The sequence below is a fragment of the Suricata suricatta genome, chromosome 17 (assembly GCF_006229205.1).
Source record: "Suricata suricatta isolate VVHF042 chromosome 17, meerkat_22Aug2017_6uvM2_HiC, whole genome shotgun sequence".
Classification (NCBI taxonomy): domain Eukaryota; kingdom Metazoa; phylum Chordata; class Mammalia; order Carnivora; family Herpestidae; genus Suricata; species Suricata suricatta.
In genome coordinates, this window is record NC_043716.1 from 14967777 (window position 1) to 14991846 (window position 24070).

Genomic DNA, 24070 nt, shown 5'->3' on the forward strand with positions numbered 1-24070 from the left:
GGCGACCCCGCAGCGCGCCCGCAGACTAGCAACTTCCCGGGGGCTGCGCCGCGGCCAGGGGCGGGGGGCGGGGACCGCGACCAATCGGCGCGAGGCTCCCGCGTCCCCTCCCCCGCCGCAGCACGCCTCCAGACCCGGTCGCGGGTGCAGAGAGCAGCCTCGGTCCCCACGGACGCCCAGACGAGCGAGGCTCCAGCCCGTGACGGAGGAGTGGTCCCGCGGGGGTCTCCGGGCTGCGGCGCAGGCCCAGGCTCCGCTTCTTCCCCTCGCTGGACTCAGCCGAATTCTGGCAACACGCAGACTAAGTGCCGCGGGGAGACCTATGGGCCCCGCAGGAGTGACATCACCTGCCACCCCAGGATCTCCAAGCGCAGTTTCTGGGGCTGGTGCGGTCGATAGGCCCCTCCCCTAGGCAAGCCTGGGGGGGGCGGCGCTGACGGGGTTAATGTCCTGCCCGCCCGCGGGAAGTCTTTCCTTCCAAACCGTAACAACCTCATCTATTTAAACACCGGTGACCTAAAAGCCGGGCAGTTCTGCCCTACACCCCAGAGAGCGGCGGCCGGAAGAAGGTGGGAGGCTGGGGATCGCGTAGGGGCAGTGGAGGACAAACTGGGGGACAGGAGAGCCGCCAGGGTCTTCCTTCACTGGGTTCCCAGGGAAGACTTCTTTGGGGATCCTCAGCCGCAGCCCTAATCACATACAAGTTGAGGGAAGTCTGGAGTCAAGATGCCTCTGAGAACAAAACCTGAGGAAGTAAAATTCCTTCTAAGACCTCCCAAGAGCAGTGGAGAGGTTGGGGGAGGGAGTGGTTGGCAGAGAGCTATATGCCAGTCTCCTGGGTTCTGATTCTATGGGACCCAAGGCAATTTGCTGCAGATTTGGTTCTGTGGGACTCCGGAGAAGGGACCAGGCTAGGGTGGGCCAGGGCAGGGGGCGCTGGAGCTCCTCTCCTGAACCCAAGAGAAGCCGAGCAGTGGGCCCACCAAAGGAACCCTGCACTGGGCCATTTATGCTAGTTTTACCTCAAACGGTGAGGTTTCTGATAATGGAGCACACCCTCCCCAACCCTCAGCCCCATCACCAAGCAGCTGACAGGCAAAGCCTTCATGGGCCCCATTTCTATTGGGACCCCCCAACATTGCAACAGAGCTCCTTCCTTATTATTCCAAACAAGCACAGACCTAGTTCTTCCAGAGGACAGAAGCAGACCCTCACCCATAATTCTGAAAGGAAGGATGCAACCAGTCCCGGCAGCTGCTTGGGGAGAGGCCTCCAACTCACAGCAGGTCAGGTGAACCTCTAGGAGGTACAGGGGAAGGGTGTGAAGAGCCTCCACAGGTGGCTACAATGGGTGTTTTTCAACTCTGAGGTAACACTGGCCCCTCCCTGCATCCGCCGGGCCCTTCCCCTTCCCAACCCTCCTGGCTTTGACTCTGCCTCGGTCTTCTGCAGCCCCTCCCTGCTCAGCTGTCACCCTCCCACCATCCCTAACTTGCACACAAGACTGGGAGGGCCGAGCAGGCACCTGGAGCTTGGCAGAGAGGGGGCTGTGCATCTCCAATGAGATGCTCCAGAAATAGAGCCAGGATGGGAGAGGAAGCAAATGGGCTCTCAGAGAAACCAGAGGGAGGTTGGTGAGGGTGGAGGAGCAGAGAGGGGGCCCAGAGCCTCTCTTCTTCCCACGTGGAACTCTCAGAAGGCACAGAACCCAGAAGAAAGCTGGAAACAGGAGCTCAGCCCAGGGAAGCAGCAGCACCGCCCTCTAATAACCACTGCCACCATCAAGGCAGCCTGGACCCTCTCTAACAGCAGAGATTTTCCTGACAGCCACATCCGGAAACTGACTGTGAGGAGGCCATAGATGTATGTTTCTGCGTGAGACACATACATTTGCATACATTTTACATTTTTATCTACAAAGGCTTGAACACGCTATTTTCAGCATTTTCAAGCCAAAACGTTACAGTTGCTCTCCTTAGCGTTGCCATAGTTTGCTTTTTTTCCTACATTCTGTCCAATCCTGTCCTGGACCTCCCGCTCCAGAACACAATATAGGGGACGGGGAGAGAGGAATCTTGGAGGAACACGTCCAATAATTAACAGAGAAGGGCTGCGGTACACCAGTGCTTTGTTGACACTGCAAACTTCGATGTCATCTTCCTTCCCTCCATTTTCTAGATGGTTTCCACCTGAAGCACTGAGCAGCTAAGTAACCTTCCAGCCCTCCTCCATCTCCACACAATTTCACACACGTGTGTCCCAGGAAAGGGCAGTTGCCTCAAGATGCCCTTGATGCCTTTTCTGGTGGCTTCTGTAGGTGGTTAACACCACACAGCCCAACTCTTGGCTTGAAGACAAGTGTGTGGGTCTTTGAGCACCAGAGTGTTTCAAGACTGGAATAGAAGTCTCCAGATTCCTGGCACAAAGGGTGAGGGAGTAGTTTGGAGAGACCCAAAACCACTTCCTCGGAAGGAAGGAGTTAGATAATCATCCTCGTCTGCATTGTGCCAAAGGTTAAGTGCTTTGCCAGCAGTCCCAATCTCTCAGAGTGGCCGAGGGGCTTTCCTGTGCATAGACTGCCCTGATTCAGCTAAGTGCAGACCTGCCTGAGCACCCCAAGGCACTGAATCAGCACCCAGCACACCTCATCTTCCAGCCCACACTAACCATTCTCTGTCTAGGCTTTTGGGCGAACACTCTCCACCGTCGCCAGCCCTCCCTCTGGCCTGTGCAGATAGGCTCTCCTCAGCTCCCCTCCTCCCTTGGTGACCACCTGCTCCTGCATCACCACCCATTGATTTAAGGGGGATTTAAGAGTCGGTTGCCTTGCCCATAGTGCTGAGCTGATGGTGAGAGGCTCAGTGGGAAGGAGATATATCCCATTCTGAAGTTCAGAGGCCTTGCCCTTTTCCCAAGTGTACCACTCGCTGCCTTTCCAACAACCAACACTTGCTTCTGCCAGCCACTCAGCTGGGATGGAAAAAGGGTGACCGTGCTTACAACCAAAACTGGGTATCTCCGCTTTTCATGCCTCCTCGCTTTTAACAATCCAGCTCCACTGTGCACAACAGGAAGGCCCCGGGAGTCCCTGCTTTGTCGATCACCTGGAGGTCACTGCTGGTGAAACGGATGTCCTTTCACCTCTCCCGGCACTGGGGCTGGCAGGGGACACCAGTGTGCAGAGGCTGGATATACAGGTGGGGATGGAGGACTTCTGCATTCAAATTAAAAAACAAAAATGGGCGCCTGGGTGGCTCAGTAGGTTGAGTGTCTGACTTCAGCTCAGGTCATGATCTCATGGTTTGTGAGTTCAAGCCCCACTTTGGGCTCCCTGCCACTGCCCACAGTGCAGAGCCTGCTTCAGAGCCTCTGTCCCTCCCCTCCTCTCCACCCTCCCCCATTCGCACTCTCTCAAAAATAAATAAACATTAAAATAAAAACCAAAACAAAAACCAGACTATGATAGCCAAAAAAACCCCTAAGACTTGTACCCTTCCTGCCAGATCATCTCTTTCAAAGCTGGGACTGCATCTTTTTTCACTGGAGTATCCACAGCACTCTGCCCAGTGAATGACTGACTAAGGTAGACCCTAAAGCAGCCATAATCATCTTGTGGCCCCAGACCAGACTTTTTGCCCAAAGCCCAACAGACTGGCATTGAATAATAAAGGTTGAATAAAACAAATGAATGACAGCTAACATTTACTGAGTGCTTAAGTGTGGGGCCCTGATCTATGTGCTTCATGTAGATTATCTCACTTAATCCTCATAATGAGCCAATGAGATAGGCAGTGCTCTGCACCTCTTTCCCCAGAACCAGACAGGCTACGCCACTGGCCAGCTAGTAGCCGGTGACACTTGGAAATGAGTTGAGATACTGAAGCCAAGTCCACGTGTGGAATCTCTGTATTGGGCTGCAATAAGAGTGAACTAATGAATGAACAGAATGAAGTTAAACTCAGCGAGGAAGGAATTGGAGCCATAGGAGGAATGCAAAGCAGTGTCATTCCAGAAACCCCCCTCCCCTCCAGGGCCACCTATGATTAGGCAAAAACAGAACTGGTTTTCAAAGAAAGTCCCATCTACTACAACAGGGCAGATGACTCTGGAGATAAACTAGATGCAATCAATCCAGTGACAGCTTCCTGAACCCCAGTCCCCACTGAACCCCACTGCTTCTATGCCTTGGGCCAATCTTGAACCTTTCCCATCTCAGCTTTTCATAGTCTGTAGGTGGGTACCCAGGTAGATCAGGCAATGACTTCCAGACTATAAACTCTGCTTCCTAGCAGATTTTGGAGTAGGGGTTGGGGGCTATTTCTGAGTCCTTGCTTCCATTTCCTTTATCTTGGTACAATAAGGCAGCATTTACTTTTCTGAAATTCACCCTCACCCCCTGGGCCCAGAAAGCAGAAAATTCCCCAGGCCTCTGCCGGGTCACCTCTTAGGACGAAGACTTGGCCTTTGTCCCCTTCTGACCTGCCTCTTCCCAGCCTCCTTGTTTTGCCAGTGACAGTGAGATCTCCAAATAGCACAGATTAACTCAAAACCCTCCCCGATTATTTATTTCTCTACCAAAGTTTTGTGCCAGCTTGAATCATAAGAAATATCTGCAGCCTGGCAAGATGTAAACCAGAGAACTGCATTCACCACTTTGCTTCCTCCCTCAGCAGCATGGCCAGGAGAAGGCACAATGACATCCAACTCTCCGTAGCCATGAAGCTCCCCAGACATAGCCACATGCGCAGCTCCCATGGCCAGAGGCCTCAGCGAGCCCAGCTTCCTGGACAGAATAGCTGCCTTAGATTATATTAAGTATATACTAAGTATATACTGTACTAGATGCAATTTTGGGAGGGTCTCATGCCAAACCCCAGCTGGAGTGGCCCTCCTTCACCCGATTTGGTGCTGATCGCACCCTCCCAGGGGTCCATGTGAGAGGTTACCTAAAGAGTGGATGAGAGGGCTCAACAGTAGAGTGTGGAGCCCCCTTCCTAATTTACTCACCACGACATCCCCGTCAGCATTTGGAAAGAGGCCAGCAGAAGAGACTGAAGGATTCTCTAAGTCCCCAAAGCCCAGAGACAAAGTTCAGTGGTTCCAGCCTTATCAGCTCCGAGAAAAGCAGAGGCATGTCCACCTGGGGTCAGAGCTCAGGCTGGCGCCCTGCCCTCCTGGGGCCACCATTCCCCTGAAGCTGGCTGTGCTTCTCGTTCCCTCAGCCAGAGTTCTGCAGATGCATCCCAGCTCCGTACTGCTCTGCCAGGAGCTGTGACGCCACCAGCCAGGCTGGCCCTGTCCCTGTCAGGCCCAGGAGTGGCCACATGGGCTGAGGACAGGTTGTCAAGGAGATTGGCTCCAAGTGGTAGTGGCTTGACATTCGGGAAGGCCAGGATAAAGGAGCATCAGAGCCTAGATAGTGGTGCCTGTCATCAGAGGAGTCTTGTGTTGGGGTAACCGTGCAAGTTTGCGGTTATGTGGTCTTATCTCTTTAAGGACCAGGCCTCTTTAAGGCAAGTTCCCTCTGCAGTCATTCCTGCCACCAGCAGTCCTGCGGCAGACGGCGGGAGGCTCCCAAGTGCCATCTGGTGGCCCAAGAGAGCAGCACCTCAGCCGCCAGACCTGGTCCCACCAACCCTGCCCACACTCCTGCCAAGAGGCCTGGAAATGTCTGTACTCAAATCTTACCCTTGCCCACCAGACTCTGCACAGAACTGCAGGCTACCATTGTGAGTAACGAGGCTAGGGAAGGTAGGAGGAGCTCCATTTGGGGTCAGGAGACATCAGAAACCCCCAGGAGTAGCCCAGGAAGAATAACCATCCCACTGGACAAAAGCTTCTCTAAAATCTTCTCAAATGTTTTTTCCCCCCAGTTTCCTGGTTGAGGGACCTTACGGACAGCTGTGTGTATCCTGTGCCTAGAACACTGAAACACTGACTTCCAATCAGGGGGAGGGGTAGTTGGTACTGCCCCACAAGGAACTATTTGCAAATGTGTGGGAGTATATTATTATTTTTTTGTAGGAGCATTAAAAAAAAAAAAGCTGTCAGGGTTTGATACCTTTCATTTTTTTTTAATTGTTTTAATTACATTTATTTATTTTTCAGAGACAGAGTGAGACAGAGCGCAAGCAGGGGAGGGGCAGAGAGAGGGAGTCACAGCATTCAAAGCAGGATCCAGGCTCCAAGCAAGCATTCAGCATAGAATCTGACATGGGGCTCAAACCCACAAACTGTGAGATCATGACCTGAGCCGAAGTCAGACACTTAACCGACTGAGCCACCCAGGTGCCCCATTATAGGAGCATTTTAAAGCCAAAGATGTTAAAGTGTCCTGCAAAGTACAGAACTCTCCCAAAGAATGTCTGTCCCCAAATGTTAACGTGCTGAGAACACTATTTGTTTAGGGGAAAATGAAGATGGCTTCTTGGCATGCTTATACCGCCTCCTCTTTTCCCCATCATTCTTCCACCAATGTCCTCTTTAAATTTCACCTTTGTAATCTTAAAAGGGGACAGGAAGTGGTCTGGCCTAGGCCACTTTCATAAAGGATGCCCATTCCTGGAAGCTGGTATAGACACCTGTACTCAGCTTGTGTTGAGTGATCATGACCCTTGGAAGGAAGAGGCAGATGGGTGGGTGGCCTAACTCAGAAACAGCAGACAGCGTCAGAAGACAAGTCACCACTTTCCCCCAGGGACCACCTGCCAACCTTTCTACCTGGATGATTCAAGGACATGTCCTGTCCCAGGACACTCATCTTTTACATAAGGCATTTCAGTCATGAAACCTTGTGACTCCTGATTTCCCCTTCCCCAAGCTCATTGCACTCTGTCCTGGGCTAGTTTGCTCAGTCTCATGTACAGTCTGGTGGCAGCAGCTGACATAGGAAACCAACACATGTGACATGTAGTCTAATGAAAGAAGAGTGGAAAAGAACAGAAGTCTGGCATTTGGCAGTAGCCAAAACAAGTCACACAGTGGTCACATTTGACTTGAGTCTGTCGGTTTGCAAGTCCCAGGCTCATGAGGCTGACGTCATCACGGAATGATCAGTTGGAGGGAAAACTTGCCCAGCAACCCACAGCAAGTAGAGCGCTTCCCACTGCTGGCGGAATAAAGACCCACATCCTTTTGAAGGCACACAAGGCCCTGTGGCCTGGCCCCTCACTTCCTTCCAGTTTTATCTTTCAGTCCCCTTGGTCTCTCTTACATTTTCAGAACTTTTGCACAGGATAGTATTTCCAGCTTAAATGCCTGGACATGTCTTAGTCCTCCCTCGGAGCTTAACTTGAATATCACGTTTGCCAGGAAGCTTGCCCTAACTACCAGACCAGGGAGGCCTGCATTTCAGATTACTCAGTGCTTTGCTAAACCACTCAGTGCCCATCTCTCCTGCTAGACGGAGCCCTCCAAAAGGATTCCAAACACCTCTCACCACTGTACAGTTCACCACTCTAACCCCAGAACCCTGAAATAGTGGTTTCAGTGAATAAATGAGTACATGAATGAATGGATGGCCAAATATGTTCCTGGTCACAAAACCCTGGAATGAGGGAGTATAGACCCTTCAGCCAGCCCAGCTCCACCAGCTGGAGGGAAAAAACTGTCTGGACTGGTTGGGATGTCATGACAAGAAGGGTCACGCTCTCTGGAAAGACTCAGGAAAAAAAAACAAAAACAAACAAACCAGGATCCTAGAATCAGATTTGGGGCAAGAGAATTGCTGCTCTAATTAATCTTAACTGTTCACACGAAATCTCAGCTAAAAACTCCCCAATGTATGGGGCTCCCTTACTAAGCAGCCAGCACCACTGCACCCTTTTCTACCCAATCAGACTCCAACATGGAAATGGAATAGAAGCCAAGTGGTTCAGCCCACTAAGGGAACTTTGGTCTCAATTCTCAGAGTCCTTCCCCTGGGCCTATCCCAAATTTACAATTACATTTGTTTTAAGAGGAGGGAGGCGAACTGTAGCTCTTCTCTGGGAAAAAGCAGTCCCTGGGTGTGCACCTGTCCAGTCTCCCCTCCTGCTGTCTGGCAGGGGACAGAGATTAGGAGTCTGAGAAGTAAGATGCCACTTGCCTGCAGCAACGCTGAACTCCCCTGTTCCGGGGTGCTGTCAGCTGCAGCTAGCACTTACTGGGTTCCAGTAATGACTTTAGTGCCCCTCCAACCAGAGATGAGAAATATTGCTTCCAGTTCAGGGATGGGAGAAGGACATGGAAACTGACTCTGAATACCTTGTCTTCCCAAGGACCTAGTTTGAGAGGGTCTGCAGGCTGCCCAGCGGAGAGTCAGATAGACGGATAGCAGCCTCTGTGGCTGCTGCTTGCACTGAGCCATGGAAGACCCTGCACAGGCCAGAGAGCTCTCGAGACACTGGGTGCCCAGTCTGCTGGGCACCTGCAGAAAAGGAATAAGATTCCTTTTCATTTTCCCTTCACTGAAAGAAAGAGACAAACACACAATTTTTACTCATGGTCTCATTTGTCATGATCTCATGGTTCATGGGTTCCAGCCTTGTATCAGGCTCTGTGCTGACAACTCAGAGCCTGGAGCCTGCTTCAGATTCTGTGTCTCCTTCACTCTCTGCCCCTCCCTCACTAGTGCTCTGTCTTTCTCTTTCAAAAACAAATAAATGTTAAAAAAAATTTAAATCACTGAATTATCAAAGTAATCCTGACTACCCCAGAATATGCCTTTAACCCTCAATACCTCACTACCTCCTCCATAGAAGGGAAAGAGCACTAAACTGAGTACACTCTGAGTCCAGACCCTGGCTCTGCCACTCACCCGCTGTGTGAGCTTGAGGAGCCCCCTTTCGCTCTCCGGACCTTGGTTTCCTTACCTTGACATGTAGGGATGAAAGTTGTCCTGTCTGTGATTCCTTGAGAGGCAGATGACCAGGAAATGGCTGATAAGGGAGGGGGATAACTTTCTTTTTCCCACTCCTCAGTTCCCCAATAATTCAGGAAGTCCCATGGGTTTTGAGGGCTGGAAAAGTTATTCATTAGCCCATTGACTACCCCCTGAGCTTTATGTAAGACTAGGTGTCTGCCCAGGATACTTGTGACAGTGGATTTGAGACATGCCCAGAAGTCCTCAAGAGGTAAGGCAGTGTTTGGTGGGTCCAGAGAGTGGTGTGGACAGAATGCTGTGGATGGGGTGAGGGAACACCACTTAGAACTGAGTTAGTGACTAAATGCTTCTTAGAGGAAGTGCCATTTGAACCAGGGCCCGAAAGGACACCACATATATCACTGGCAAAAATGGTGGGTGGGGAGGCAGTGCATTCTGGGGGGAAGGAAAAGCATAAGCAATTGCCCAGAAATGTAATCAGGCAGAAATGCGGGTGAATAGGGAAACAAGAATGGATGCCTGGAAGAGAAGGTTTTGGGGGGGCTGGGGGAGAATACACGCAGTTGCTAACATAACGTGTGGCCTCAGCATGAATTCAGGGACACAACAGCATTTTCAGCTTTTCTTAGGCCTGTCTTCATAAAGAAGGGACACCTCTTCCCTACAACACCAACAATAAGTTTTGGGCTCCCCTCCTCGTGAGTTTGTGGGCAGAGGCACAAGCCTCGGTCAATGTGTTCCTGGCTTCCCCAATATGTATGTCCTAGGCATTGTGTCAAGCACATTACTTTCACTTTTTCTTCTTTCCGGGTTTATTAGGGTATAATTGGCCAAAAACATGGTGAAAGTTTAAGGTGTACAGGGGCACCGAGGTGGCTCAGTCAATTGAGTGATTCTTGATTTCTGCTCAGGTCATGATCTCACAGGTTCATGGGTTTGAGCCCCACAGCGGACTCTGCGCTGACACTGCAGAGCCTGCTTGGGATTCTCCCTCTCCCCCTCTCTCTCGGCCCCTCTCTGGCTCACAGCGCGCACGATCTCTCTCTCTCTTGAAATAAATAAGTAAACGTTAAAAAAAATGTAAGTTTAAGCCATACAATGTGATGACTTATGGTATGTATTGTAAAATGATGAGCACAACAAGGTAGAGAAAACTGAGGTATCATTTCTACATCCTGCCCCATCTAAAGTTTCACGTCTCCATTGCCCTGGCCCTAAAGAGGACCAATGCACTCAGAACTTTCTCAAAGTCTTTGTGTCCTGAACAAAGCTAGAGGCCCTGGAGGAAGACAGCACCACATGGTGAGGTCTAAGACATTCACTTTCCTAAGGAAGGACACTGCACTGCTGAGAAAACTTTTCACAGAAACTCAAAGGTTAAGGTTCTGGGGAAAGTTGATCGGTTCTCCTGCAGTGCCATCTAGGGGGAGCACTTTCCAATGCTGCAGGCAATATCGAATCTCAGAGGCATCCCTCCCACAAAGGCAGCCCCTCCAGCCCTGCCGGGGCCAGGCATAGCTGAGAACTTAAAAGGAGCACTTAGAATCGTTCCTATTCCAGAGCCCCAGGAAAGAGGGCCTGAGCTCCTGGGCTGGGATGGAGAAGGGGATGGCCGAGGACTTGGACCTGCAGCAGCCTCACCCCTCATGCTAAATGATTTTAGCCGCCTCCCCCTGGCTGCCCCTTCCAGGGTCAGCCCCATGTGTAGTTTGCAGACAGGAAGACACCGTCCCTTTGCCTAGTGACCCGTTTGAATACTCAGGCTCTAGAGACCTCCTAAGATCTTAACCATGATGGAGATAAAATCTGGTTTCTCACCCTGACAGCCCACTCATGGCCCAAAGTCTTCTAGGCAGCTCATTGCCCAATCCCTTACGTGCCCCACTGAATTATTTTCTAGGTTCCTATTTCTATCTGATTATGCAAGTTTCTTTCCTCCAGAAAGCCACGTGCTCATCACATGAGGGTGGCCACAGGTCGCCAGCAAATGGGAGAAGGGTGCTGGTAAGAGCCCCTTTCCTGGACCCCAGAGCTGTGGGTCATGTTTCCCCCCCTCTCTGTAGGAGACCGGGACCACCGGAAGGAGATTGGTGCAGCCCCAGATGAGATCATGACTTGGTTTTCTGTTTCACCAGAGGGCAGTCCCCAGCCGTGGGCTCTGTGCCCAGCAGCCGGAGCAGAAGACAGTAGCAACCGCTCCACACAGGCCGGGAAGGACACACACGGTGCCTGTCTGTAACACCAGCTAGACCTGGCTGCGGCCCTGCTCTGCCCCTCAGATCCCTGGCTCTTGGGGCAAATGCACACTACTGATTGTTGGAGCAAAGCCATGCTCGAGGCTGCTGAGATGGGAAATCTGCTGCTCCTGGCAGGCCAGAGCCTCCATTCTGGGGCTTAGTTTTGGGGAGAGGAGACTCTTAGGGAAGCTGAGCTGGGGTTTTTTTTTCCTGGAGGTAAAAGGCTGCTTTTGTAAAGGAAATCCAATTTGCCTCCCACCATGACTACCCACAGATGAGGAAGCAGACACAGAGAAGCTCAGGCCCCGGAGTCCCTGGCTTCCTGCTGTTCCCTCTCAGAGACCACACAGGGAGCTGAGCTGCACACACGAGTAGGTCACATCTCCTTCCAGGCCCACAAGGAACTTCGACTTCCTACAAAGACCACTAATGCCAACGTTAGTACACGTGGGCACATGTACCCACGGCAGCACTTCTGCTGATTCCTAATGTGGCTTTCAGGATCCAAAAGGAAGAGGTCTGTCCTGCCAAGGAGAACAGGGCCTGAGTCACTAAGAGCAGCAGATTTCCTGGCCTGCCTGACCCTGCTAGCAAAGATGCCTAATTCCGGGGTCAAGGCACCCTCTCCCATAAAGACACTCCTCATTCTCAGGGAGCTGATGAAGGTGCAGAAGCTTTTCTCAGGAGTCATCAGGGTCACAGGCACTTTGGCAAACAAGTTCTTTCTAGGTCTGCAAGAGGCAGGGAAGAATGGGGGAACCTGACCTGTGGCAAGGTCCTGCTGTGAAGAACACCCACGGGCTGGCATAGAAGCCACACTGCAATTAGCACCCTGTCATTTGCTCACTTGTATGCATCTCACACGTCATCAAAAGACCATGTAGGGGCACCTGGGTGGCTCAGACGGTTAAGGTTAAGCGTCTGACTTTGGCTCAGTTCATGATCTCACAGTCCGTGGGTTCCATCCCTGCATCGGGCTCTGCGCTGACCCCTTAGAGCCTGGAGCCTGCCTCGAATTCTGTGTCTCCCTCTCTCTCTACCCCTCCCCGACTCATGCTTTGTCTTTCTCTTTCAAAAATAAATAAACATTAAAAAAAAAAAGACCATGTAGAAGGTATGAGGCATATAGGCTGTTTTTTTTAAAACTAGTAGTTTATTCAGGCTTTTTTTTTCCTGTTCTAAAAGTAATAAAGCCACAATACACACTTTTTAGACAATAAAAGAGTGAAATGTACATTAGCGTTTTCCAGCCTTTTGGGGTACGCAAACAGTGGGGGTCTTAGTGTAGGTATCATCAAAGCAGTGCTCCAGACTGTGCTCAGGGATTTCTCAGCCCCTGATCCTTGGCCAGTCCAGCTTTCACTCTCTCCTGCATCCAGCAGGCCAAGTTCTGTCTAGATGAACTACAACCTCACCTTGCTCAAGGCCACCTTGGCCCTAAACACAAAGATGAGCCCCTGGGAGGAAACTCTAGTGTATCATCCAACTTTGTTCACAGTGCAAGTGACATGTCTCTGGTTCCTTGGGGGAGGGGGAGAACATCACCCACTTGTCAGCACAGCCCAGGAATACTAGAAATAAAGTCTCATCTGTAGTGTCTTCAGTAGGAATCTGAGAACCACTCCTGATAGTGCCTGGGGACTCTCCCTTCCACGGAGCTAGGCCACAGCTTTGAGATTAGAAGGAAGTCTCAGGATTGGCCAGGTTGGAAATGAAGGAGGAGGAGGGGAGAGAGTGCTATGCAGGGAAAGAAGGTGCCTGTAAAGAAAAAGATAGGTTTGAATTCACCACCCAAACCTCAACCAGTGACAGGGACGTAAACAAAGGCTGGGTTTGCTATTCGAATCTCAAAGAACAGGAGAGAGACGTGCTTTATCACATTTTTTTCACATCATGCCACAGGCAAGAAATGCCGTGTCTGCACAGCATGCTGGGGCAAGCCGAAATGGAAACCTCAGTATTTCCTCACACCTCCAGCACATTCTAGGCACTCTGACTGGAAAGCTCTGGGAGAGGGAACAGGGAGAGATGGCCCTTCGATTTTCAACAAACTTCCCAAGTGGCCACAAGCTTTATTAGCATCTCTGACGGTAGAAGCCCCCACAACGGCCAAGATGAAGTCAGTGAAACTCCCTCTAAGGCAGCAGTCCTGGTCCCCACAGCCGATGACATGGGACAATTCTCAGGTGAATTCCCCTGTACACTCAGTGGGGCTGAGGCACCCTTCCCGGGGGGCACCCTATCTGCTGAGCATGGCTGCTGGTACTGCAGAGTTCAGCGCCTAGAGAATGCCACGGCTTGGGCCAGACATAGGTTTCACCAATCTTGTTGAAAGGTTTCTGTTTCCTGGCTCTGAGTCCGAAGGCCTACCGGCCAAGACAGTGGCTGACGATTACTTTACAAAAGCAGAACTGCGCACACAAGAGTGGCTCTACTCCGGGCTGCATTAGCCCAGCGTCCCATTCCAGCTGCAGGAGGAGGGAGGGGACGCCTTAATTCCCCAGGGGGCACTGCTGCTGAAAGCACCCTGCATGCAGCAGGACCATCCAAAGCCACTCACATCAGCAAGAGCTTCATGGGGCCAGTTTCTGGGCTGCTGCTGTTCCTTCCGGATGCAGAGTTTAATGGTCAGGATGTGGGTTCTAGAGACAGAACAGACCTGGGTTTAAGACCTGGTGCCCTTAATTCAATCTCTCTGGACTTCGGTTTCGTTCACTGTAAAACGAGGATAGTAGTGGTAACTGCCTCATTTGAAACGGTTGAAATGGGACAACAGATGTGAGCCACCCAGCACCGTGCCTGTTCCATCCACACACTCATCATTATGCTGCTTGAGCTTTGTGGGCTCACAGACACTGCTCTCCGGAGGGCCAAAAAACAAAGCAAAAAGTGAAACAGCCCCCCACCCCCGCAAAGGTTGCAGCAAACCCACTGAAGATACTGTGAGATGTGCTGAGGTTACCAAAGCCAAACCACACCTTTTGTTTTCAGTGGGTATCTCATCTTTATTGCAGAGTTAACTCATTAGCATTTTTAAAACAGTCAAAGCAACCCTATTCCCTACTCAGAAGTGTGTATCCATCGTACTTTGCTATTCAATAGCTGCTAGAGCAAGAAAAAGAAGATCCATCTAGAAAAATATAATCCCCTCGCCTTAAAGTCAGCGCTGTCAGGCTTGAGAGAACCTAGGAGCTTCTAGATCGGTAAAGGTCCTTGAAAGGCTTCCAGGATACCGAAAGCTGGAAAATTCATTTCAGCATAGACTTTCTTGACGAACAGAATTTTCTCCAAGACTCCAAGTATAGAGCACCGCCTTGGGCAAAAAGGAAGTAGGTCTGAAGTGTCTAAGTGTGCTCAAAGAAAAAAAATATGTGGGTAATTCTATGTTAAAACTGTAAACCGTGGATTATCCAGAGTAAACACCAAATCAGAATGTTGGACTAAGAAAAACATTTTCTTAGAAATTAGTATATATAATCCCCCCCAACACACACACACACACACACACACACACACACACACACACACCACATGCATAAATGATAAGACCACATTTATGGGCATTTCCCCAGCGGACCAAGAGCCCAACTTCCCAACCCTCTTCTGAAGGACCTCTGGCTATGATCCTGCTAGGAAAGGGAAGATGATTCATAATCATCTATTCCTAATCCACAGGCCCTCAATGAAAGCCTACTAGGTTTAGAGTTTGAAACACTGGGGCTGGAAACAGTTGTTGTGAAGACAAACGGCCCTCTTATTCACACAAAGAGGCCCCAGACGCCTGCAGAAATGGTAAGGTTGGCTCTCTTCAGCTCTCCCTACTAGTCCTCTACTAGTCCCAGCATTAGTCTGTGTGAGTAGCAGGTTCTGGGGAGGCCCCTGTGGATGGGGCTTCTGACCCCAGGGGGGCTCCCGGACTGCGCCGAGGGGGCGGGGCCGGATGGGGGCGGGGCCGCAGGCTCCTGGTCTTGCCACAGGGCGCTGCAGTATTTACAAGTGAAACACGCACCACGGCTAAGCCTCGCGCCCAGCGTTGCCTACACCTGCGCGCATGATTAATCCGACATCAAATGAGAAGTCGGGTGGTTGCCCGCTGCTGGAGGACGCGGGCGGGGGAGGCGGCTCGGTTTCTGCGGTTTACGCTGTTACTGCGATGCAAATATATTCAGGGCCTGGGGCCCGGTTTCTCTGATTCGCGCTTGGAGGCAGATGCCGAAACACTCCGGGGAATCTGCCTACCCTCAGCACCTTTCGGGAGTGCTAGGAGGCCCAGGCTCTCCCAGCTGTGGTGGGAAGGGACCGGCCAAGGGGTGTGGCATGTGTGTGGGTTTGGCCACACTGCTGCCAAACTAGACGTTAACAGTGGACATTCCAGGAGGCACTTGCTGAAGCGGGAGGAATGAGCTCCAACCTTTTATTCAGGCTTTAAAACAAACAGATCAGAGTTTTTCCGTTTCCTGGCCTCGGTGTCAGATCCACTGGGGAAATCCCAGGAGCAAAAGCAGAATGAGGGAGAATGGCCCTGTCCTAGGCGCCAGGCCAGACTACTTCCTCTTGGTGTCTCCCCCAGCTCCAACTGGTGGGAGCCACTATCAGGGTCTCCAGGATTTCCTCCAGGGGCACTTGAGGGAACTATCACAGCCCTAGCACCTGCAAACATTCCATGGAAGCACTTCATCGATGTCTTCTCACAGGGTTTAAAACGTCCTAGCAAAATGGAAGATGGGAAATCCAGATGAAGGTTACCTGAAATTCATAGTGTCACGCAAGGGCTGGTTCACTCAGATCTCCAAAAGTACAACTGCTACAGGGGACTGCGGCCGCATGGAAGGCCTGTGTCCCTTAGACTCATCAGACCATTTTGGGTTTGTAAGAAATACCCCAGTAGGCAAGCCTCATTCACTTATTTTTTTCAAGACTGGTGCCTCCATCTCTCTCTCTCTTTCTCTCTCTCTCTCTCTCTCTCTCTCTCTCTCTCTCTCTCCCTCTCTCTTTATTTTGAGAGAGCATGTGAGTAGGGCAGGGGCAGAAAAAGAGAGAGAGAGAAAGAGAGAATCCCAAGCAGGCTCCACAGTGTCAGCACAGAGCCGACCTCCGGGCTCAAACTCACCAAAGGTGAGATGATGACCTGAGCCAAAATCAAGAATCAGACATCAGGCACTTGACCGACTGAGTCACCCTAGTGCCCCTCCATCTCCTGAGAAGAGGCACTGGCCCTTTTCAAAATGAGAAACATGGGTCCAAATTAATTAGCTAGGCACATTACCCAACTTTCTTAGGCCTTGGTTTTGTCATCCATAAAATGGATTAATAATACTAACCTCTTATGGCTGTGAGAACAAATGAAACAAGGCATAAATTCGATATGAATACTTGTATGTGTGCCATAAAAAGACTAGAAATAAAACTGTTAACTGTAGATTCTTTCTTGAGAGGGGAGTGCAAGTGGTGGGAATAGGTGACTAGAACTGATAAGTTTTATTACAAAGACTTCAGTACTGTTTTCATCTTTATATTAAAAATATGTTTATTCCTAATATAAGGACTGCTTCATGGTATGTACTCATGCTAATTTTTAAAACTGAGATCTAGGGGCTCCTGGGTAGCTTAGTCAGTTAAGCGTCCGACTTTGGCTCTGGTCATGATCTCGCAGTTCGAGAGCTGGAGCTCTACATCGGGCTCTGTGCTCACAGCTCAGAGCCTGGAGCCTGCTTCAGATTCTGTGTCCCCCCCCCCCCCCCCCCGCTCTCTCTCCCACCCCCACTGTGCTCTGTCTCTCTCCCTCAAAAATGAATAAACTTAAAAAAAAAAGAATTAATAAAATAAAACTGAGATCTCAATTCTAACTTAATTTTCCTTCCTTCAAGGTGGAAGACTGAACACGCAGAGGGTTTTGTTTGTTTTACACCATTTTAATAAACTTGTCATATGCTTTTCCTTCTTAACCCAAATCTTTAGACATGATCTACATCCCATATTAACACAAAACCTGTACCAGGGTACCCTAACACAGGGTACTCTCAAAGACCATGAATTCTAGGTAATCCCTGAAAGAGAATGGGGTATCAGATTGACATAAGAGACCACAGGCCACAACATAGCCAGGAGAGGACTTCTACCAGTGGGTAGGGTGGGGTGCAGGAAAGAGGTAGATCCTGGAGAAGAAGGGCACCCAGGCAGCCAGCTCTCTGGGATTCTAGCAGAGAGGAAGTAGGAGGAGTGCCCAGGCAGTTCAGCACCCAGAAGCCCAACAAGCTGTCCCATCCTCCCTTCCCCCAAACCCAGACAGGCTCTGGTTTCAGCTGCCTTTTTCACACAATGGCTTTTATTACATTTCTGGCTCACAGAGATGGAGGTCTTATTTTTGAGCACAGCTATACCTTTTTCATTAAAGAAAAAGTTTTATCTATCATGGCTTTGTTTAGAGCAGAGGGAAAAGCTTAAAGCATGAATTCACAGCATGAACTTGATCTGAAGTTTCAAATGATTGATTTTCCAGAAAAAATAAGTTCAAATATTGGTTTGAGAGGAAAACTAAACACATTAACCTTTAAGAAAACAGATAAGTAGGCAAAGATCTGGATATGAGGTTCTGTTGACTATAAAGGTAAGGGCTTCTAAATCTTTACAAACAGAAGATGCCCACGTTCTATAAACTGCTGCACATCACTGAAACAGACGGGAGGCCACCCAACTAATTTCGTGATACTACCATAACTCTAACACTAAACCTGGATAAGGACAGCAAAAGAGAAAACTATAGATCAATATTTCCTATGCCATAGATGCAAATGATCTCAATTTTCAGGTAGCATATTGAGTCTAGCAATGTTTTTATTATTTTTTAAAGTTTTTAAATTTATTTTGAGAGAAAGAAAGAGAGAGCATCTTTGCTCTCATGAGCGGGGTGTGGCAAAGAGAGGGAGAGAGAGAATCCCAGGCAAGTTCCATTCTGTCAGCACAGAGACCCTCTTGGGGTTTAAACACACAAAGCTGTGAGATCATGAACTGAGCCAAAATCAAGAGTTGGGTGCTTAATCGACTGAGCCACCCTTAGCAAGCTTTTTTAAAAAACAAGTACATTTCAGATGCACTATACTTGGTTGTGCAAGTTGTGCACTGCACAATAAGTTATTTAGTGGCACCATTGAACCTGTACATCAGACCAAATAGGATTTCATCCCAGGAGTATAGGCCTAGTTCAATATTAAGAAATCTATTTATGTAATTTACCATATTAATAGATTAAGCTAAGAAAAAAGTGTATGATCATCTTAACATATTTGAGAAAAGCATTTGTTAAAAGTTAACACCCATTTCTACTAAAAAACAAAAACAAAAAACAAACAGAAAAAACACTCTCAGAAACTAGAAATAAAAGGAACAGCAGGGACTCCGAGAGTCCTAAAATTCTTACTGGGTTGGTGAAGTTTCTACGTACAAATTCTTTGAGGTTACCTTCATTGATCCACTCCATAAAGGTATCAGAAGCAATCCTGACACGCAGTGGGTCACCAAACTAGTCTATCAGCGCAGGGCAATGCGAGGGTCGGCATCTGCAGGCTGCAAGAGCCATGGCCTTGGAAAGGGTCTCAAGTTCCACCACGGTATTTGTGGTCTTGCCATGCAGTCTGCAGAAGACACGGAACTCTCCAGCTTCACCATCACCGCTAATGTAAGTAATGTTTCTAAAATTCTTACCTAATAAACAATTTAGAGCAGTCAAAAAAAAAAAAAAGAACAGCAAATTTCCTTAACTTAAAAGTAAATCTACAATTAGCATCTTACTTAATGGTAAATGGTTAAATGATCCACATTAAACCTTAAAAATTGGGCGAAGAGTATCACAAAGAAGAGGAAATAGGAATCGCCAAAGAATATAAAAAAATACTGTACCTTATGAGTAATTTGAGTCGTATGTATCTTGAGATACATTTTTATCCATTAGATTGATTGGCACAAATGAAAAATAGTAACAAATGTTGGTGAGAGAGTGAACAGGTTCTCTCAAAAAGTGGGGTGAGAGTATAACCTGGAGCATTTTGGGGGGACAACTTGATATTCATATTTAAAATGCACATGGTTTTCAACCTTGTGAGTCCACGTCTAGGTCTTCTCTAGGGAAATATTCACATGTACACACACGTGGGTTATGTACATGGTTTTTCATTGTGTACAAGGTTTTAATTGTAGTGTTGTTTGGAATAGCAAGAAATCGGGACATCCTACCAGGGATGAGATTAGATTTGTCTTTATCTTTTCTCTAGGGAAGAGAAATGCCCTCCCCTCCCCCTACCAATGCTCTCGGAATCAGACCTTATAACCTTATATTCCGTGGGCATTCTGTCTTAAGACAACCGCTTTGGACTTTGGAACCACTGACATCAGAAGCGGGCTCCTGGCTGCGGTCTAGGAAAGATGATGTAAGAAGACCCACTGAGTTCTGAGGGTTTAAAAAAAGTTTTCCAGACTCTGCCCCCCCCTCCACTGTGGGTCCCCCAGGAAAGGGAATAGTGGTGATCCTAGATCCTGTCCTCTCAGCCTTCCTGGGCAAAGGGACACGTGGGAAGCAGCTCTGTCTGTGACCGAAAGGAACCAGGTGTCAGCAGAAGCAGGGGCCCTCAGCCGATCTTGGCGTCTCCAGTCTCCAAGGCCAACGAAAGAATTCCCACATGCGCATTCCCACATGACTTGTGTGTTTTCTGTTGGTCTGCTCATTAAGAAGCCTTTACTTCTAATAAGGCTCCAGTTCTTCGCCGCTTTGGGTGTAGTGGCCCTGACTGAGCACTGCTCCCTGTCTGACTCCAAGGGAGAGCAATGAGAGGGAGCTGCCCGCGGTTTTTGCTAGTAGGCTTGAGGGCACTGGAGAAACAAAGAAAAATGGCAAAGGATGTGCCCTCAAGATTGTGACGCAGGTGCTAAGATGTTTGTGACCATTGGTCAGCCTGCAAAGATGTGGTTGTCACTGTCCAGTAACTGAACACAGTGGTTACCAACGGTTTTATAAAGACCTTCTTTTGTGTCTTGGGAGACAGTTAAAGATGGCAGGTCGTTGGCATGGGTCTCCGTTGTATTCACACTCATGCAGTGAAAACCTGCTTGCTAGCCTGGTCCCACAGTGACACCAAATTCTCTTGAAGCAGGGTTTGAACCCTTTCCCTTGATGCACTGTTTGGCGCAATTCAGGTGTCAATGACGTTGCTTTAATGGTGGCTTCTCCTGGAGAGAAGGAGTTTATGGTAGCCCAGAATTGATGCCCCATGGTCATAAAATCAGACATACACTGCTTTTACTCTCTGCAAACTGCTTTGAAGTGGATGATGTTTTATTGTCCAAATCCTTCTGTTTTAACCCTCCAAAACTTGGTAATTTAGATACTCCATAAACACTGAGGATTATAGCAAAGGTATTTGTTGACCTTCCTCATCAATGAGTCTGGAGGTTATAAGTAGTCCATGCCATCCAGTGACTTCTTAAAATACCAGGAAAAGTTCCATTTATTAAAGTCCGGCAGGTTTGCTGAACTATTTACAAACTCAGCAAATTTGTAAAATTGCAGTGAAGAGGTTGTCTTAAGTCCACATTGATCTCTGCTCCCAAAGAAAATACACACACATGTATTTCGTACCCCCCACCTCTAAGTTAGTAAAGGCTAACCCCTTTGAGAGAGGGAGAGAGTAGAGGCAGAAAGTCATGAATGTCAGAGAGGCAGAGGCTTAGCCTATGCTGGGACTCTGGGGCTGTCAGCTGTGACCTGGGTGAAAAGAGGTAACCCCACCGCCCCCTCCTTCCCCAAAGCTCAGCAGGGGGAATGAATGCAGGGAAGCTTTCCAACTCAGAACGAACCCAACTCCTCAAACACCATGATCACTATCTGGGGGCAGCAGGAGGGTGACCTACATGATTCAAACCACAACCAGCCAAGTGTTTTGAAACAGCAGGTCACAATGGACTTCTCTGTGCCATGGTCCAAGTGTCACTCAGTTTGCTGACGCTGTGTTTGCTCTCAGGCCAAAGGTCACCCTGGCTTCCTCCCTCTGACTGTTTGCTGGCTCCTAACACAAATGGATTACTTTATCAACTGTCTGGCAACTCCTTATCTACTCACACACAGACTCAAAAGGGCCTTTCCCTTCACATTTTCCTTGGAAGCACCTGAAGTTCTTAAACAAACTGGGAACTTTAAAAACAAATTTTTATTTTTTAATTTTTTTTTAATTTTTATTGTTGAGAGACAAAGAGAGACAGCGTGAGCAGTGAAGGGTTAGAGAGAGAGGGAAACACAGAATCTGAAGCAGGCTCTGAGCTAGCTATCAGCACAGAGCCCGACACAGGGCTCGAACCCATGGACTGTGAGATCATGACCTGAGCTGAAGTCAGACACTTAACCAACTGAGCCACCCTGGCGCCCCTAAACATTTTTTAATGGTTATTTATTTTTGAGAGAGAGAGCCAGAGCATAAGTGGGGGAGGGACAGAATGAGAGGGAAACACAGAATCTGAAGCAGGCTCCAGGCTCTGAGCTGTCAGCAGAGAGCCCAATGCGGGGCTCAAACCCACAAACTGTGAGAACATGACTGGAGCCAAAGTCATTCGCTTCTCTGACTGAGCCACCCAGGCACAAACTGGAAACTTCTTATGGCTTCCTTTTAACATCAAGGTTTGGGGGCTGTATGAGCAGAAAGGGCTTCACCAGACATGCTCCTGCCAATGCCACTCCTGGGCATGTACCCAAAAGAACTGAAAGCAGAGTCTCAAAAAGATATTTGTACACCAAGTTGACAGCAGCATTACTCGCAATAGCTAAAATGTGGGAGCAACCCAAGTGTCCATTGATGGGTGAATGGATCAGCAAAATACCATGGAATATTATTCAGCCTGTAAGAGGAAGGAAATTCTGACACGTGCTACAGCCGGGATAAGACTTGAGGACATTATGCTAAGTGAAGGAAGCCAGTCACAAAAAGACAAACACTGCCTGATTCCAGTTACATGAGCTACATACAGACTAATCAAATTCAGTGAGGCCGAAAGTTGGATGGTGGATGGCATAGGCTGTGGGGCAGTGGGGGATGGGAGCTAGTACTTCATGGGTAAAGAGTTTCAGTTTTGCAAGATGAAAAGAATTCTGGAGATGATGGTGGCGATGGTTGGCACAATATTATAAATGTATTTAATATCTTGAACCATACACTTAAAAATGGTTAAGATGATAAACTTTATCTTATGTGTATTTTACCACAATAAAAATTTTTGAAAAGGGGAAAAATGGGATGGTATGTACATAGCCTCACCCTGTTTTCCATATTTGATGGCAATTGCAATAAAATCTCCTCTTTGGTAACAAACTATAAAAGTGCCTGGCTGAGGGGTGCCCTCAGTCAGTGGAGTGTGTTCAATTCTTAATCTCAGGGTTATGGGTTCAAGCCCATTGGGTGTAGAAATTACTTAAAAATAAAATTGCTATGGGGCGCAAGTCGACTCTTGATGGCTCAGGTCATGATCTCATGGTTTGTGAGATTGACCCCGCATTGGGCTCTGCACTGACAGTGTGGAGCCTTCCTGGGAATTTCTCTCTCCCTCTCTCTCTGCCCCTCACATGCTCTCTTTCTCAGAATAAATAAATTAACTTAAAAAAAATTCTCAGTACTGCTTAAAAATAGAGATTCCAGGGGTGCTTGGGTGACTCAGTCAGTTGAGCATCCAACCTCGGCTCAGGTCATGTTCTCACGGTTCATGGGTTCGAGCCCTGCATCAGGCTCTGAGCTGTCAGCCTGCTTCCAATTCTGTGTGTCCCTCTCTCTCTGCCCCTCCCCTGCTCTCTCTGTCTCTCAAAAATAAATAAATGTTAAAAAAAATAGATAGATAGATAGATAGATAGAGTCTAGGTTGTGCCCAGATCCACTGGGATGCCACTTCAGTGGGTCTAGGCACCAGGAGTCTTTTTTTTTTTTTTTAATATTTATTTATTTGAGAGAGACAGAGACAGAGACAGCATAAGCATGAGGCAGAGGAAGGACAGAGAGAGAGAAAGACAGAGAGAGAGAGTCTCAAGCAGGCCCTTCACCGTTAGCACAGAGCCCAGTGCAGGACTCACTCCCATAAACCTCAAGATCATGCATGATGTGAGCTGAAATTAAGAGGTGGACACTCAAGCACCAAGCCCCCAGGGCGCCTCAGGAATCTGTCTTTTTACAGTGCTCCTGCAGATTCTGTCTTGCAGTCAGTTCCTTATTTTGATCATTCTAAAAGTAGAAGAATAATAGTTTAGTAATTTCCTTAATCATTCTTTTGGGTTAATTGATAAACATTTGTCAAGCAAGTAGGACACATAAAGCTCTATGGCAGATGGGAGGAAAACAGAGAGCAAATAATATGAGTTATCATTTACTGAGTGCTCAGTATACATCGGGCTAAGTGCTTATCTGTCGTAACCCGCGCTCAGGGTCGGGTTACTTTACTGAGCCCTGCGTTGAGGCGTCAATTGTCGTAACCCGATGGCCGATGGCCGGGGCGCCCAGGTGATCCGTGGTACCTGTTTCGTCTGCCCCGACCGGCAGGGCGGAGAATTGTCGAGGGTCCTTCTCCTGAGGGAGGGAGAGAAAAAGGGGGCAGGAGAGGGAGATGCAAAGAGTAACGACAGAACTCACGGCTCACCGATCAGGCAAAAGAGAGCGTTTATTCAAAGAACTTTATATAGTCTTCAGGGGGGGAAGACAAGGCAAGCTGACCTAGGCAGGCTAGAGTCGAATGCATATCAAAGAAGTGCCTCGACTTTGCCTCAGCAATCTTGGGGGATGGAGAACTAACACTGAATACGGTTTTGATCTTTTGTGTGCCTTGGCCACTCACATCTAGCTCAGCAAGACAGTCGCCAAAGTTATTTTGACCAGGAAATGGCAATCTCCAGCCTCCAGATGCAAATCTTGTTTACTGGCTCACTCAACGGAGTGATAATCCTTGCCTGAGG

The 24070-nt window shown here is 48.7% G+C and overlaps 1 protein-coding gene across 2 annotated transcripts in view; it reads right to left on the minus strand.

The window, feature by feature from the left end:
• The window catches only part of ABR (ABR activator of RhoGEF and GTPase), a 181285-nt gene that overhangs the window by 137309 nt on the left and 19906 nt on the right, over positions 1-24070 (minus strand). Inside the window, exon 1 of one of the 2 annotated variants that reach the window (XM_029927285.1) lies at positions 5008-5437. The exons of the other annotated variant lie outside the window; for it this stretch is intronic. The gene's annotated coding sequence lies outside the window, so the exon portion shown is untranslated. Of the gene's footprint in view, positions 1-5007; positions 5438-24070 lie in introns of those variants that run through there. 2 annotated transcript variants of the gene reach the window in all.